The sequence below is a fragment of the Macaca thibetana genome, chromosome 11 (genome assembly GCF_024542745.1).
Source record: "Macaca thibetana thibetana isolate TM-01 chromosome 11, ASM2454274v1, whole genome shotgun sequence".
Lineage (NCBI taxonomy): Eukaryota > Metazoa > Chordata > Mammalia > Primates > Cercopithecidae > Macaca > Macaca thibetana.
This window is the reverse complement of record NC_065588.1, coordinates 90791727-90808435: the sequence shown is the minus strand read 5'-3', so window position 1 is coordinate 90808435 and position 16709 is coordinate 90791727. Positions and strand designations below refer to the sequence as shown.

At 38.2% G+C, this 16709-nt stretch overlaps 1 protein-coding gene across 2 annotated transcripts in view; it reads left to right on the top strand.

The window, feature by feature from the left end:
• The first annotated feature begins 261 nt into the window (after positions 1 to 261).
• The window catches only part of CEP83 (centrosomal protein 83), a 146950-nt gene continuing 130502 nt past the window's right edge, over positions 262 to 16709 (top strand). For both annotated transcript variants that reach the window (XM_050747159.1, XM_050747160.1), the window contains exon 1: positions 262 to 579. The gene's annotated coding sequence lies outside the window, so the exon portion shown is untranslated. The remainder of the gene's footprint in view (positions 580 to 16709) is intronic.

The window sequence follows — 16709 nt, the reverse complement described above, 5'->3', positions numbered from 1 at the left end:
CCCAGCCCCGCCGCTACCGCAGTCACCGGTGACCGCTCCCGCCTCGGTTTGTCTCCTCCCTCTAACGGCTCCGGCAGCATCTGGCGTCCGTGGCGTCGGTGACGTCGGCGTGGGGGTGGGACTTCCTGCTTCGCGCGCCGCTGGGCCGCTGGACAGAGCCCGCTCCTCCAAGCTGGAGGGGCGGTGCGATGAGGCGGCTTCGGGCCCGGACGTCAGCACGGGGGGTGGCGCCGCACCCCTGAGGAGCGTGGTCCACGCGGAAGAGCGGGGCTTTTCACCGCCGCCGCCGCCCTCGGACCTCTCCCGGGATACTTCACATTTCCCTAGGGACAGGAGCCCGAGGGGTCCGCTCGGCCCTCCTCCTCTTCAGCTTGCGCCGCGAGCTAAAGAGCTAGGCGTGGCGGGCTGGGCCGACACCCCGCTGTAGGACTGTAACCCTTAGTCCCAATGCCTCCGTAAGCGGAGTTGAGTGGGTGCAGGTGGTTGGAGCTGTGGAGGTGTCCCCGGTGGCGAGCGCGGCCAGAACTGCGGTCACTTAAGTTTTCTGTGTGCGCGTTTCAAGGAGCATGCGTGCGTCTGGTATGTAACCTCTCTTTCTGGGCACGGCGTCTTGTTTGTATTTTGGAATACTCATTTTGTCCCTCCACAAACTGCCCTTGAATCCTTTTTTTATTTTCCTCGTAAAGTAGTGGGAGCTCGTGCTAGAAAACTAGGCAGAGAGATTTGTTCTGAAGCCAGTTGGACGCACGTGAAACTCTTTATGGAGCTTTTGGATGCACTCTGGCTTGGTGGTTGTGTAGCCAGTTTGGTAATTGGCCAAACGTTTAAGTACCTCCAGCTTAATTTACGATGAAAAAGCTGTGCTACCATTTTCCTTGGCTTTGAAGACAATTTGAATGAACCGTGATGTCGACTGTCATTACTGAGATAATACCTAAAATATGTTAGCGTATGCCGGGTTTAAATACTTTGGTGAATCCTCAGTGTCCAACTATTTTGACCATAATCAATGGCCATTTTGCTCTTAAAAATATCCACTGCTAAGTATTTTTAAAGCCTTTAGTTAGTTGAAATGAGGAAGCTCTTTCAAATCTTACAGATGTCTAGGATGAGGAGAGACTTGTCCGAATTTCGTCTATATGATACTTAAAATCTATTCAGACTTTGAGCAGCTCTAAAACAGAGTAGGTTGTTAAAGCAGTGCTTCTGTTACCAAGCAACATCTCTGTAAACAAGTCTGATATTTAAAACACAGTAAATGTATCTATCCTACAGTTACCTGGATTCAGAATTCTCCATATTTATGAGTTTAGCTTGTAAGTGGTTAGAATTAATACTCACCTTTTGTATTGAGGTTTGATTTCAAACTCAGTTTGTTCAGAATTGTTAGAATGCTTTATTTATTTATTTAAGACCGAGTCTCGCTCTGTCGCCCAGGCTGGAGTGCAGTAGCGCCATCTTGGCTCACTGCAACCTCCGCCTCTTGCGTTCAAGCGATTCTCCTGCCTCAGCCTCCTGAGTAGCTGGGATTACAGGCGCGCGCCACCACGCCTGGCTAATTTGTGTATTTTTAGTAGAGATGGGGTTTCACCATGTTGGCCAGGCTGGTCTCGAACTCCCGACCTCAGGTGATCCACCCACCTGGGCCTCCCAAATTACTGGGATTACAGGTGTGAGCCACTGCACCAGGCCAGAATGCTTTATATTACAGGTGTCACACAGAACTCTCCTGAGAGTTGCAAATGGTTTTGAGTTGTCCTTTGGTTATTTAGGACAGAGTATGCTGGGTATTCCCCTTACTTTGAGTGTTTTCTTTCCAGATCAGATGAAGTGTGCAGACTGTATTTAGAACATTCTCAGATAATAGTGAAATACAATTTAGAATTCCATGCAGCACTGGGAGAATGAAACACTGATTATTCACAGGTAGTTTTTTTTTTTTGAGACAGAGTTTCATTCTTGTCGCCCAGGTTGTAATGCAATGGTGTGATCTCCGCTCACTGCAACTTCCGCCTCCCGGTTTCAAGCGATTCTCACATCTCAGCCTCCCGAGTAGCTGGGGTTACAGGCGCATGCCACCATGCCCTGCTAATTTTTGTGTTTTTGGTAGAGATGGGATTTCACCATATTGCCCAGGCTGGTCACGAACTCCTGACCTCAGGCGATCTGCCCCCCTTGGCCTCCCAAAGTGCTGGGATTACAGGCATGAGCCAGTGTGCCTGGCCTATTCACAGGTAGTTTTTAATCCTTGGTTTACCAGTCACCTCACTGTCTCCTCTTATTGAACCCTTAATGATATAATTTTTGTGGCAAGTTGTTTTCAGAACACTTTTTGAATGATCTTTTGAATCAGTAACCTTTCAAGTAAGCAAGTATGTGAGAAAATCTGAGACAGGATGAGACTAAATGACTTCTTTGAAATCTATTAATAATGGGAATTGGAACTTGAAGTTTAATGTTCTTTATGTCAGATGCTCTTATGTATTGCTAAAATCCATGGACTTCATTTTAGTTCTCTCCTTTTTTCTTTTCTATATGCTGATGTTGAAGTAATGAAATATTCAAAAGTTGGGCAAGACGGAGAAGAAGAAAAATCAAGAATGACTCGTATAATCCTTAGTAATCAGAAATCAGCATTATGTCATGGGATGTTCTAATTCAAGAAGCTTAGAATGAAATCTTAACAGAAAGATTAGTGAATTTTAGTGGCTTGTCAGAATTTCCCCACCCCCAGGTACTGTCTCTTTGCCTAAAGTAAATGAGCTTGCTTTTAATTTTGTCATACATAATGTATTAGGTTCAGTAAGTAAATCGCCCACATTGTTTAACCTGTATGTGCTTTTAGGGAATGTGTGTAAATCTGTGTAAAAAACTTCCTATTAATCCAAGTTCACATTTCTTGACTTAAGCTGAACGCTTCGAAATCCTCTCACCTTGCCTTTTCAAGCATATGTTCTTCATGGAAAAGGTGTCTCTGCCCAGATTGGTTTCTTCACTATCCCCTTAAGCCTGCTCTGTACTTTATCCTTTCCATATTAGTCTGCATGTCCTGATCTTGTTCCCTTCTTTCTTAAAATCTAAATTGTACCTTTTCTATAAGGTTCAACTCCACCATGACCTCATACATACATAGGAATAGTATGTATTTGTGAGTTATATTTATTTGATACTTACACTTTTTGTTGTATTATTTTGACTTTTTTGACTTCCTAACTAGATTATAAGCTTATTAAGGGCAGGACTTTCAGATCTCAGTGAGCTGTATCCTTAGTCTTTTCCAAATAGAAATTGCTGGATAAATATTTCTTAAGGATGACTGATTAGGCTTTGTGTCCCCACCCAAATCTCACCTTGAATTATAATCTCCATAATCCCCATGTGTCAGGGGAGAGACCAGGTGGAGGGAATTGGATCATGGCAGCAATTTCCCCCATGCTGTTCTCGCGACAGTGAGTTCTCATGAGATGTGATGGTTTTATAAGTGAAGTGTTTGGTAGTTCCTCCTATGTCCATTCTCCTTCCTGCTACATTGCGAAGAAGGTGCCTTGCTTTCCCTTCACCTTCTGCCATGATTTTAAGTTTTCTGAGACCTCTCCACCCATGTGGAACTGTGAATCAATTAAACCTCTTTCCTTTACAAATTACCCAATCTCAGGCAGTTCTTTATAGCAATATGAAATGGACTAATACAATGACAAATATGCATTTCTACTCTCCCCCCTTTTGTAAGTATTGTGAAAGTAAGGTTGTTGAGAGAAGAGAGTAACTGAAGGAGAAATGGCAACAGTGAACTATAAAAAAGATTAAAGAGTAGGAAATCAGAAATAAGGATTCTGTTCCTAGAAAGTGAGTATTTGAGAATTTCCCATGGCAATACCAGCAGTAAGGACTCTCAGGAATGCTGGTACTATTCTTCAGTGGGCTTGGGGAGTTTGGTCAATTTCCTGGTTCCTAGTAGAATATTAGTTTATTTATTATATATTTTTTTCATCAGGACTCCCCTCTCTAGGTCATGGAGAGATCACTGACTGTCAAGTCTAGTACTGTTTCTTTCTTTTTTTTTTTTTTTTTTTGAGATGGAGTCTTGCTCTGTCTCCCAGGCTGGAGTGCAGTGGTGCAATCTTGGCTCACTGCAACCTCAAACCTGTGGGCTCATGCCGTTCTCCTGCCTCAGCCTCCCAAGTGGCTGGGGCTACAGGTGCATGCCACCACACCTGGCTTTTTTTTTGTATTTTGAGTAGAGACAGTGTTTCACCACATTTACCAGGCTGGTCTCAGAACTCCTGGCCTCAAGTGATCCACTCACCTTGACCTCCCAAAGTGCTGGAATCGTAGGTGTGAGCCACCATGCCTGGCCTACTATTTCTTTTAACTGAGCTATAATCCAGGATGGAAGAAATTAAGAAAGGAAATGCCCAGTTATTTGCCTTCTGTATATTGTGACTTCAGATTGCTTTTGGACTAAAATTCAGAGTTAGTAGGAGCCTAAACCTGACCATTCCCTTTTGGAAAGCACATATCTGTCTCAAAATATGTCTATAAAATATCCATGTAGTTTTTACAGTCTCAACAAAAATCCTGTATCTGATGCTTATAACAAAGAGTTACTTCAGTTGAAGGTATAAAAAGTGAAGTTGAGTCTCAGAATGCTTTCATAAATATTCGTTTGATTCAGTTATTTCTTGAGTGAATTTGCCATTCTGGCTTCTGAGTTGTTGCCCAGTAACACAATTGCAGTATAATGTAGCAACCCTTGAAAACAGTAGCATTAAACTATAGGGATTTTCCCGATGAAGTTGCATTGCCTATCTCTGATGTTCATAATCAGCCTCTCTCAAGTGTGATTGCATTTTGTTTTAAGGCAGCTATTTCAGATATTGTTAAACTTAAGGGGCATACAATATATGGTCTTAAGGATATTTTTTAGAGTACTGACGAATTATAACTTCTTGCACATTGTTTTACATAGAGATGCATGATAACTATGTATTGAATTATTTTGTGGGTGAAGGACACGTGAAAATACTGGTTTAATTAAAGATTATTCTGGGCAGAAAAACTATTACGTAATAACAGACTTCTCTACAACTGATATAGCCAGCCAGAGCTGGGGTGGATGAAGTTGAAATGGTTCTTTGTAACATTTTTGTATGACTTCTAGAACTTCATAGAAAGCTTAGATCAATAAGCACAATTTAATAGGCACTGTAATTTTTTTTTTTTTTTTTTTTGAGACGTAGTCTCACTCTGTCTGCAGGCTGGAGTGCAGTGGTGTGATCTCGGCTCACTGCAACCTCCGCTTCCCGGGTTTAAGCAATTCTCCTGCCTTACCCTTCCCAAGCAGCTGGGACTACAGGCACGTGCCACCATGCCCGGCTAATTTTTTGATTTTTAAGAGAGACGGAATTTCACCGTGTTAGCCAGGGTGGTCTCGATCTCCTGACCTTATGATCCACCCACCTTGGCCTCCCAAAGTGCTGGGATTACAGGTGTGAGCCACTGCGCCCGGCCTAGGCATTGTAATTTTGTGGGAAGAGAATTGTGATTCAGGAGACCAAGGATTGACTGGGTGAGTCACTTCACCTTTCATGGCCTATCTTCTCATTTGAAAACATAAATCTCTGAAAGTTTCCTTCAGAAATTGTATGCTTCCAATTTAAAGCAAATTTTATTTCTCCTGTTTATGGGTTTAATCAATATTTGAGTGCCTATTATGTGTCTTGCGCTATGCTAGGCACTGGGGGGATTGTGAATAAGACATAGTGCTAAGTCTCCAGCATCTTATTGTCTGATGGGAGAAATGGACAAAGTAATTAGTAATTTGTAATAAAGCGTGTTAAATTTCATAAGGATAGGTAAGAATGTGTTCTGGGACATGTAGGAAGGATACCTGGCCTAGAACTAGAAAGAATATGCTACAATTGAGGACTGTCTCTTTAGAATCTTGTAAGTGTAGTTTGTAGGGTGTACTTGGCCTGGAGGGAGTCAAAGAAAACTAGGGAGACATTTCTTGAAGTTGGAGAGAGAGAAGAGTCATCAACGTTAGCGGTAGTTGAAATATCAGGTATAGGTTAGGTTCCTAGAGAGAGTTGTGTAGAATCAGAAGGGAGCTTGTGAACACCAGAATGTAATAGGAAGGGGAGAAAGAAAGCAGGGAGAAAAACCAGAGTAGGGTAAGGTTTTGGAAACCTTATCAATGTGAAGGAATGCACATCACATTTAGTTTATTGATTAAGTGGAAATTGTTGCTCAAGAAACATTGAGTGTGTAGTCCTATAAACGTAAACCCATCTAAATAAAGATGCCCTCTACAAAGATCTGAACCTACAAATGGGGGTAATTTAAGTTCTTGCTTAGCAGCATAACAGAGGAAAGAGCCTGGATCCTGAGAGTGAAGGTTAGATTACTAGCTTCATAACTTTTTGAACCAGTTACTTAGTTTTTTGGTCCTCATTGTCTTAATGTGTAAAATGATATATATATATATATATTTTTTTTTTTACAAGAGTCTTGTATGGATTAAAACAAGGTAAGTTGTAAACCTGACTTTTAGTGGGCATTCTTTATTCATTTTTATCCGTGCCATTATTAATGACTCTTCTGAACTACATACCCTTCTTTTCCTTCCCCATCCCCAGTCATATTCTTTTATCCTTCAAGATCCACCAAAATTCCTTTGATATCTTCCTGTATGGATGATATTCCAAATTTTCTGTAATGGAATGAACATGTCCTGTGTCCCTTAGAATTAGCAACACTATTCTTTTTTCTTTTTCTTTTTTAAAGCGTTAAGAAGGAAATTGTAGTATCTAACATGTGAGAAGTCTGGAGATAGGTGGTTCTAAGATTGTCAATTAAGTGGCTCAGTGATAATCTTTAAGAACCTGGATTCTTTTTGCTTGGTCATCCTTTGAACTCAGCCTTGATTACTACAGCTGTCATCAAATTTTCCAAAGTTTGGAAGAGATAACTTCTTTCTTCTACCTAGCCCTTTTTAAACAGCTTTATTGAAGTATATTTTACCTACCATAAAAACCACTCATTGTAAGTATACAATTTAATGGTTTTTAGCAACTTTATAGAGTTGTGCAACTGTCATCACAAGGCAATTTCTGAACATTTTATCAATCTCCCAGATTCTCTTAAGCTCATTTGCATTTAATGTAACTCCTTCCCACAGCCCCAGAGAACCACTGATCTGCTTTCTATCACTATAAATTTGTCTTTTCTAGATATTTCATATAAATGGAATCACTATAGTCTTTTGCATCTGGCTTCTTTCACTTCATGCTTTTGAGGTTTATTTAATGTATGTATATCAATGTTTTGTTCTTTTTAATTGTTGAATAGTATTCTTGTCTATTTTCCATTCACCAGGTGAATAGTATTGGTCAGTAGTGTTTCCCATTTATTGGTAACTGGTGAATAGTATTCCCCATTCACTAGGTGATAGATGTTGGATTGTTTCCAGTTTTTGGCTATTATGAATAATGCTGCTGTGAAAATTTGTCTGTAATTCCTTGTGTGAGCATGTTCATTTCTTTTGGGTAAATTCCTAGGAGTGGAATTGCTGAATTATATGGTAAGCTTATTTTTAACTTTTAAAGAAACTGTCAAAATGTTTTCCAAAGTAGCTGTACCAATTATACCCTACCAGCAATGTATGGGGATTCCAGTTTCTCCATGTCCTCACCAACAGTTGTTGTCTTTTTAATTATAGCCATTCTAGTGAGTATCTAGTAGTATCCCATTGTAATTTTAATTTGCATTTCCCTGCACACTAATGTTGGACACCTTTTTCTGTGGTTGTTGGCCATTTGTAAGTCATTTTTAGTAGAATATCTGTTTAAGGCATTTGCCCATTTTTTTGCTGGATTTTTTTTTTTTTTTTTTTTTTGGTCTTACTGAGTTGTAAGTTCTTTATATATTCTGGATAAAAGTTTGTATTTTTTTAAATATCAAAGATTAGATTTGCAAAGATTTCTCCCAGTTGGTGTCTTGGCTTTTCATATTTTTACTGGTGTCTTTTGAAGTGCAAAAGTTTTAATGAAGTCATTTCTTTTGTGTGTGTGGCATGTGCTTTCATGTTATGTATAAGAACTTTTTGCCTAATCCAAGGTCTCAAAGATTTTTCTCTTGGTTTTCTTTGAGCTCTTTCCTTTAAATCTAAGATTCATATTGAATTAACTGTGCATATATGTAAGAAGAGGACCTAAGTTCATTTTTTTAAATGTGAATGCCAAATTATCCAGTACCATTTGTTAAAAAGACTGTTCTTTTCTCTTCAATTGTATTGGCATCTTTGTAAAATGTAATAAATTATTCCTAGACTCATGTCTATAAACCTGTCCTTACTCCAACACCATTCTGTCTTGATAACTGCAGTTTTATAGTAAGTTTCAAAATGAGTAGTATAACATTTTCTTCCTTTTCAAAATTGATGCTGTGTTCTTTCCATTTCCATATACAATTTAGGATCAGCTTGTTAATTTCTACAAAAACAAATCTAATATTTGTAGGATTTGCCCTGAATCTGTCCGTCAATCTGGGAGGAGTCACTAACTTAAAAAACTTGAGTCTTCCAGTCCATGAACATGTAATATCTCTCCATTTACTTAGATCTTTAATTTCTCTTAATAATGTTTTTCACTTTTCAGTGTACAAATCTTGCACTTCTTTGGTTAAATTTATTCCTAAGACATAATTTTGATGCTCTTAGAAATGGAGTTTTCATGATTTGATTTCAAATTGTTTGTTGTTAGCATAAAGAAATGCAACCAACCAGGTGTGGTGACTCACGCCTGTAATCCCAGCACTTTGGGAGGCCGAGGCGGGTGGATCATGAGATCAGGAGATCGAGACCATTGTGGCTAACACGGTGAAACCCCGTCTCTACTAAAAATAGAAAAAAATTAGCCGGGTGTGGTGGTGGGCACCTGTAGTCCCAGCTACTCGGGAAGCTGAGGCAGGAGAATGGTGTGAACCTGGGAGGCGGAGCTTACAGTGAGCCGAGATCACTCCAACTGCACTCCAGCCTAGAGGACAGAGCGAGACTCCGTCTTAAAAAAAAAAAATGCTGCCAATTTTTGCATATTATTTGTACATAGATGATCGTGTCTCAAAACAATGATACTTTTTCTTTCCAATCTCAATGTTATTTATTTCTTCATTTTTGCTTTAATTCTCCAGTAAGATGTTGAAGAGAAGTGTTGAATGTGCATTGCATTACTCCCAGTCTTAGGGGGAAAACATGCATATTTTTACCATCAGGTATAATGTTAGCTCTAGATTTTCTATAGATGTCCTTTGAAGAAGGTTAAGGAAGCTCCCTTATGTTCCTAGTTTGTTGTGAGTTTTTAATCATGAGTAGGTGTTAGATTTTGTCATGTTTTTTCCTGCATCTGATGATATGGTTATATGATTTTTATTCTGTTAATATGTTATATATTAATTGATTATTGGAGATTAAACCCATCTTGTATTGCTGGGACAGATCGCACTTGGTCATTCTGTAAAACCGTTTTTTTTGTTTTTTGTTTTTTTTTTTAATAGCGTTTGAGACAGTCTTACTCTGTGACCCAGGCTGAAGTGGAATGGTGTGATTTTGGCTCACTGCAGCCTTGAACTCCTGGGCTCATGTGTTTCTCCTGCCTCAGCCTCCCCAGTGGCTGGGGCTACAGGCTCATGCCACCACACCTGGCTATTTTTCTTTCTTTTTCTTTTTTGGTATTTTTTGTAGAGACAGGGTTTTGCCATGTTGCCTGGGCTGTTCTTGAACTCCTTGGGTCAAGCGGTTTACTTGCTTGGACTCCCAAAGTGCTGGGACTACAGGCTTAAGCCACCATACCCAGTCCGTGCTATATAATCTCTGTTATATGTTGTTGAATATGGTTTGTCTGATTATTGTTAAGGAATTTTGCGTATATGTTCCTGAGGGATATTAGTCTTTTGGTTTCTCGTGATCTTGCTCTTACTGCTTTAAATGTTTGATAGCATTCATTAGTGCAGTTGTGGGGGCCTGGCCATTTCTTTGTGGGAATATTTAAAATTATTAATTCAGTTTCTTCACTTCTTGTTATAGGTCTTTTCAGATTTTCTCTTTCTTCTAGAGTTTTGGTAATTTGTGGGTTCTAGGAAGTGTAGTCCATTTCATATTAATTATCTAATTTGTTGATACAAAGTTTGTATTAAGAAATCCTCTAAGTTAATAATTTAAGTTTGGTAATAATTCTTCCTCTTTCATTCTTGTTTTTGGTAATTTGTATCTCTTATTTTCTTGGTCAGTCTAGCGAAGTTTTTTTTTTCCCCCGATTCTGTTGCTCTTTCCAAAGAACCAACCTTTTATTTCATTGATTATTTTTCATATTTATATTTCCTATTTCACTGATTTCCACGCTAAAAATTATTATTTTTCTGCTTGTTTTGGGTTTAATGTCCCTTCTGCTCCTTGTTTTTCTAATTTCCTAAGATGGAAGCTTAGATTATTGGTTTGAGACCTTTTTTCTTTTCTTATATAAATGTTTAAAACTAGACATTTTCCTCTAAGCACTGCTTTAGTTGCATTCTGTACATTTTGGTTTGCTGTGTTTTGTTTTCATTCAATTTGAAATATATTTTAAAATTTTTCCTCGCAATTTCTTCTTTGATCAATGGGTTATTTAGAGGTATGTTTTTAAATTTACCAATAATTGAGGTGTTCCCAGATTTATTTTTGTTTGGATGACTAATTCCATTGTGATCAGATCACACATTTTTTATGAGTTCAATCTTTTAAATTTTATCGAGACTTGTCTTGTGCCCCAGTATGTGGTGTATCCTGGAAAATTTTCTTTGTGTGTGTGAAAAAGATGTATATTCTGTAATCATTGGGTAGTATTTTCTGTCAGTTATGTCAAGTTTATTGATGAGGTTAGTCAAGTCTTCCATATCCTTGCAGATTTTCTGTCTCGTTCTATCAGTCATTGCAGTCTTCAACTGTTTTTGTTGAATTATCTATTTCTCTTTTAAATTATCTCTATTTTTTTGCTTCATGTATTTTGGAGTTCTTTTGTTAGATGGACAGTTATTGTTATATCTTCCTGATATAGTGACCCTTTTTTCATTATGAAATGTCCTCCTTTGTCTGTAATATTTCTTATCTTAAAATCTATTTTTCTTGGTACTATAGCCACTCTGGTTTTTTTATGGTTACTGCTTCTATAGTGTATTTTTTTTTTAAATCCTTTTAATTTTTAACCTATTTGTGTCTTTGAATTGAAGATTTATCTCTTGTTGACAGCCTATAGTTAGGTTTTGTAATCCATTCTAACATAATCCCCCCTTTGAATAGGGTGTTTAGTTCATTCACATTTAATGTAATTGTTGATATTATTGGATTTACATCTGCATTTTTCATATTTGTTTTCTATTTGTCTCATTTGTTTTTTGCTTTTTCCTCTTTACCATCTTTCTGTGTTAAATATTCTTTAGTGTATCTTTTTAATTCTGTTGATTTCTTTTGCTATATTTTTAGGGATTACAATATGCCTTTTAACTTAATTACAGTCTCCTTCAGAATAATACTAAATTCTGATAAATTATAGAAACTTTTCTCCAGTGTATCTCTTTTTTCTCTTTTTGGTGCTATTATTATTATATATATTACAGCTGTATGTATTACAAACCCAGCGATACAGTACTATAATTATTCCTTTATGTAGTTTTATGTCTTTAAAGGAGATGAAGTGAAAATAATTATATTTTTAGAGTCTTTAATATTTACCGATGTAATTACCGTTTCCAATGAGCTTCATTCTCCTATAGAGTATTATTTTTCTTTTTTTTCAGACAGGTTCTCCTTCTGTTTTCCAGGCTGGAGTGCAATGCAATGGTGTGATCTTGGCTCACTGCAGCCTCTGCTCACCCAGTTCAAGCAATCCTCCTGCCTCAGCCTCTCAAGTAGCTGGAACTACAGGCATGTGCCACCACACCTGGCTATTTTTTTGTAGAGACGGGGTTTTGCCATGTTGCCCAGGCTGGTCTCGAACTTCTGGGCTCAAGTCAACCACCCACCTTGGCCTCTCAAACTGCTACGATTACAGGCATGAGCCACTGTGCCCAGCCTAGATTAAAGTTATTCTATGGTGTGACTTTTATCCTGAAGGACTTCCTTTGTTATTTCTCATAAGGCATGTCTCACAGCAATGACTTCTCTTCATCTTTGGTTATCTATCTGGCAATATCTTTATTTCATCTTCATTTTTGAAGGGCAGTTTTGCTGAATATAGAAATTTTAGTGGTAAGTTTTTTGTGTTTCTTTTAAAAATTTGTTTTTTTTCCATGTCATTTCTGATGAGAAATCAGCGTTAATAATGTTGCCGTGTATGTGAAGTCATTTTTCTCTCGCTCCTTTTTTAAGGTTTCCTCTTTGTCTTTCAGCATTTGCAGGTTTCTTTGGATTTGTTGGGCTGTTTAGATGTGTCAATTAATGTTTTTCATTAAATTAGGGAAGTGTTTGGCGATTATTTCTTCAAAACTTCTTTTCTGCCTCTTTCTCTCTTTCCTGACCTTCTGGAACTCCCACTGCATATTTCATGTACAGTATGTTGTCACTTAACATTATTATTATTATTATTATTTTGAGATGGAGTCTTGCTCTGTTGCCAGGCTGGAGTACAGTGGTGTGATCTCGGCTCACTGCAACTTCTGCATGTTGGGTTCAAGTGATTCTCTTGCCTTAGCCTTCTGAGTAGCTGGGACTATAGGTGTGCACCACCACACCTGGCTAATTTTTGTATTTTTAGTAGAGGTGGGGTTTCACCATGTTGGCTAAGATAGTCTCAATCTCCTGACCTCGTGATCTCCCTGCCTCGGCCTCCCAAAGTGCTGGGATTACAGGCGTGAGCCACCATGCCTGGCTGTCACTTAACGTTATTGATAGGTTCTTGGAAACTGACTTTAAGTGAAATGATGTATAATGAAACCAACCCTAGGCTAATTGATAAAAACAATAGTTAAATTCCTATGGCATATCTCTGGTCAAAAAACTTCTTCAAACTTCTAAATAAATACCCAAGACACTTCCTACATTAAACGTTGAAATAAATGTGAGCTGTAATGTTTAAGAAAGATTAGTAAAAACAAGTAAGATAGTTACTTACCTAATTTTTGGTTAACCAGTGAGTGACAGTGGTCATAGTGGTGGTGGGTTAAACCAAGAAATAAATGTTTGCAAAACAAAAATTATAAGGGGCACCTCTTACTATCATGCAGTTCAAAAATAATCACAAATATGGCAGGCTTGATAAGAGTGCTTTTGTACTACATAATGTATTGTCATGCATTTACATGACTATATACTTTATTTGAAATTTCATTTTACAATAATTTTTATTCATTCATTCATTCATTCATTTTCCAACCTGCTCTAGGGTTCAGGCTTTCTGGTGGCCAGAGCCTGTCCTGGCACGGAACCAACCGTGGACAGGATGACATTCCATTGCATGGTGCACTTAAACACACACCCATACTCATGCCTACTGGGACAATTTCGATCTCCCAGTGAACCTAACGTGCACATCTTTAGGATATGAGAAGAGGAAACTGGAGTACTTGGAAAATACAAACAAATGTTTACTTAATCATTTTTGGTGAGTGTCCATTTAAATGTTTTGCTCATTAAAAATTTTTGATTGTTTATTTTCCTATCATTTAGTTTTGAGAGTTCTTTATTCTGGGTGCAAGTCCTTTATCAGATTTATGATTTGCAGTTTTTCCCAAGTCTGGTGTATCTTTTCACTTATGTAACAGTGGATTTTGAAGAGTAGTGGATTTTGAAGTTCTTAATTTTGATGAAATCCAGTTTGTCAGTTTTTTCTTTTATGGATTGTGCTTTTGGTGTTATATCTGAGAAGTCTTAACCCAAGATCAAAATGATTTTCTCCTGTATTTTTTTTAGGAGGTTTATAGTTTAGGTTTTTAATTCAGGCCTCTGATTTATTTTGATTCTATTTTTGTACATGGTATAAGGAGCAACTTGAAGTTCTTTTTGTGTGTGTGGAAAAGACAATTGTTCCAGGACCATTTTTTGAAAAGACTATTTTTTCTTCACTGAACTGCCTGCATTTTTGTCAGAAATCAATTGACTGTTTATATTTGACTGTATTTCAGGACAGTCTTTTTTGTTTAACGGATTTTTGTGACTCTGATGTAATACTACATAATTTTTATTTCTATGCACTTTAATAAGTGAAGTCAGGTAATACAAGTCTTCTAACTGTTCTTTTTCAAAGTTTTTTTTTTTTTTTTGGCTCTTCTAGGTCCCTTGTGTTTCCATATGAATTTTAGAATCAGCTTGTTAATTTCTATGAAAACTACCTCAGTATTTTGAATGACATTGCATTGAATTTGGGAGAAATTAACTTCTTAACAATATTGAATTTTCTGATGCACAAATATGGCGTATCTTACTATTGTAACCTGCTTTTTAAAAACAGTTATAGATATAGAGTCTCACTATGTTGCCCAGGCTGATCTTGAACTCTTGGGATGAAGTGATCCTCCTACCTCGACCTCCCAAAATGCTGGGGTTACAGGCATGAGCCACCACACCTGGCCATGACCTGCTTTTTTAATAGTCTCTTTCCATTGTAAACACCACTATTAAGTTAGTACCATGAGGATAAGAACTGATTCTATCCTCCACTCCTACCTGGAATTTAGGATACACTCAATAAACATTTACTGAATGACAAATAAAAGAAGATTCTTGAACATAAATGTTTCTGCATCTCTAATTAGTTTCTCAGGATTAATTCCTAAAATTAGAATTATTAAGTCATAAGATATATTCATTTTGAAAGCTTTTGCTTAGTAAACTGTCCTCCAGGTAGAAATTTCTTTTCTGTTCTTTTTTGAGTTGGAGTTTTGCTCTTGTTGCCCAGGCTGGAGTGCAGTGGTGTGATCTTGGGCCACTGGAACCTCCCCGCCTCCCAGGTTCAAGTGATTCTCTTGCCTCAGCCTCCTGAGTAGCTGTGATTACAGGTGCCTGCCACCATGCCTGGCTAATTTTTGTATCTTTAGTACAGAAGGGGTTTCACCATGTTGGCCAGGCTGATCTCGAACTTCTGACCTTAGGTGATCTGCCCACCTCAGCCTCCCAAAGTACTGGGATTACAGGCGTGAGCCACCACACCTGGCCTGAGATAGAAATTTCTTGGTAACTAACTTTAATGCATGCATAATTGGTTAGCAAACAGTGTTCTCGGTGACATCCTTCCCCAAGGTTTCTCTGAAATTACATTATAAGCCTATGGGAGAGTAGGATTTACATCATAGAAATTTTGTGGATCACTTTACTGTCATTAACAGTTTACTGGAATTCGGAGCTATGAAGATGACCAAAACAGTTGAAGATAGTTTATATGGTTATAAAGCATCTGGAGGGGTAAAGTGCAGATGTTATAGAATATGGAATAAATTAGGCCGGGAACAGTGACTCATGCCTGTAATCCCAGCACTTTGGGAGGCCGATGTGCGTGGATCACTTGAGATCAGGAGTTCGAGACCAGCCTTGCCAACACGGTGAAACCCTGTCTCTAAAAATACGAAAAATAGCCAGGCGTGGTGCGTGCCTGTAATCCCAGCCACTCGGGAGGCTGAAACAGGAGAATCACTTGAAACCGGGGTGCAGAGGTTGCAGTGAGCTGAGATTGCGCCATTGTACTCCAGCCTGGGTGACAGGGTCAGGCTCCGTCTCAAAAAAATATATATGTATATATAGAATAAATATCCTGCGGCAAGCACAAGGAAGGCAGGAACCTATGAAGCACATGGGCAAAAGCTACTCTTTTTGTTCACTTTTAGAGCAACTAAAACTCTGAAAATAGTTTTGTGATTTTGCAGACTATAGGGTTTCAGGTTTGACTGTGATTGTGATTTGTGGATTAATTGGCAGGATTTAAGAAGGTATTTGAATTTGGCATAACTATGAACAAAGTTTTGAAGGCAAAGAGAAATGTGCTTGAGAGTCTGTAAAGTAAACTTAATTGACTGTAGCACAGGGGTCCTGTGGGGCAGCAAAATGTTTGAATTTGTATAGGGAGCTGGCTAATACAGGGCTGTGAGTTTAGCTGGGAAATTTATATTTGAGTCAGAAAAGAATAAGGATAATCATAGGAGTTATAGTGACGAAGGCAGTGTGTGAGAAAGATTGTTTTGGTGATATTTGTAGGCCATGTAAGAATGAGAAAAGACTAAAGCCTGGGACACCATCTAGGAGGCTTCTGTTAAGTGTAAAGTATTTAAGATTCGGCACTGGAGTGTGATGGCTCTCAAAATGGGGAAGAATGATTATATTCAACAAATAGATGATGAAGAATCAGCAGGATTAATTTGTTACAAATAGAGGATAGAGGATGGGTAGTGGTTAAATGAGAGGAGGATAGTGGTAATTGACTTTTTTAAGAAGACAAGTAGAAAATTTGAACCTAATGAACTGAATTCTTGTTAGGTTGATGTAGTGGATAAAATGTGATAACTTTTCCTCACCTATTACTGGATTCATGACTGAGACCCCTATAACAAAAGACAGATTATCAAGAGGAAAGCATACACATTTACTTAATGAAAGCTTTACTTTATATGAGTCTTCAGAAATGAAGACTGAAATAAACAGGGAAACCTTTCTTTCTGTGTTTTTCTAAAAAAAAATTATTTCAATAGTTTTGGGG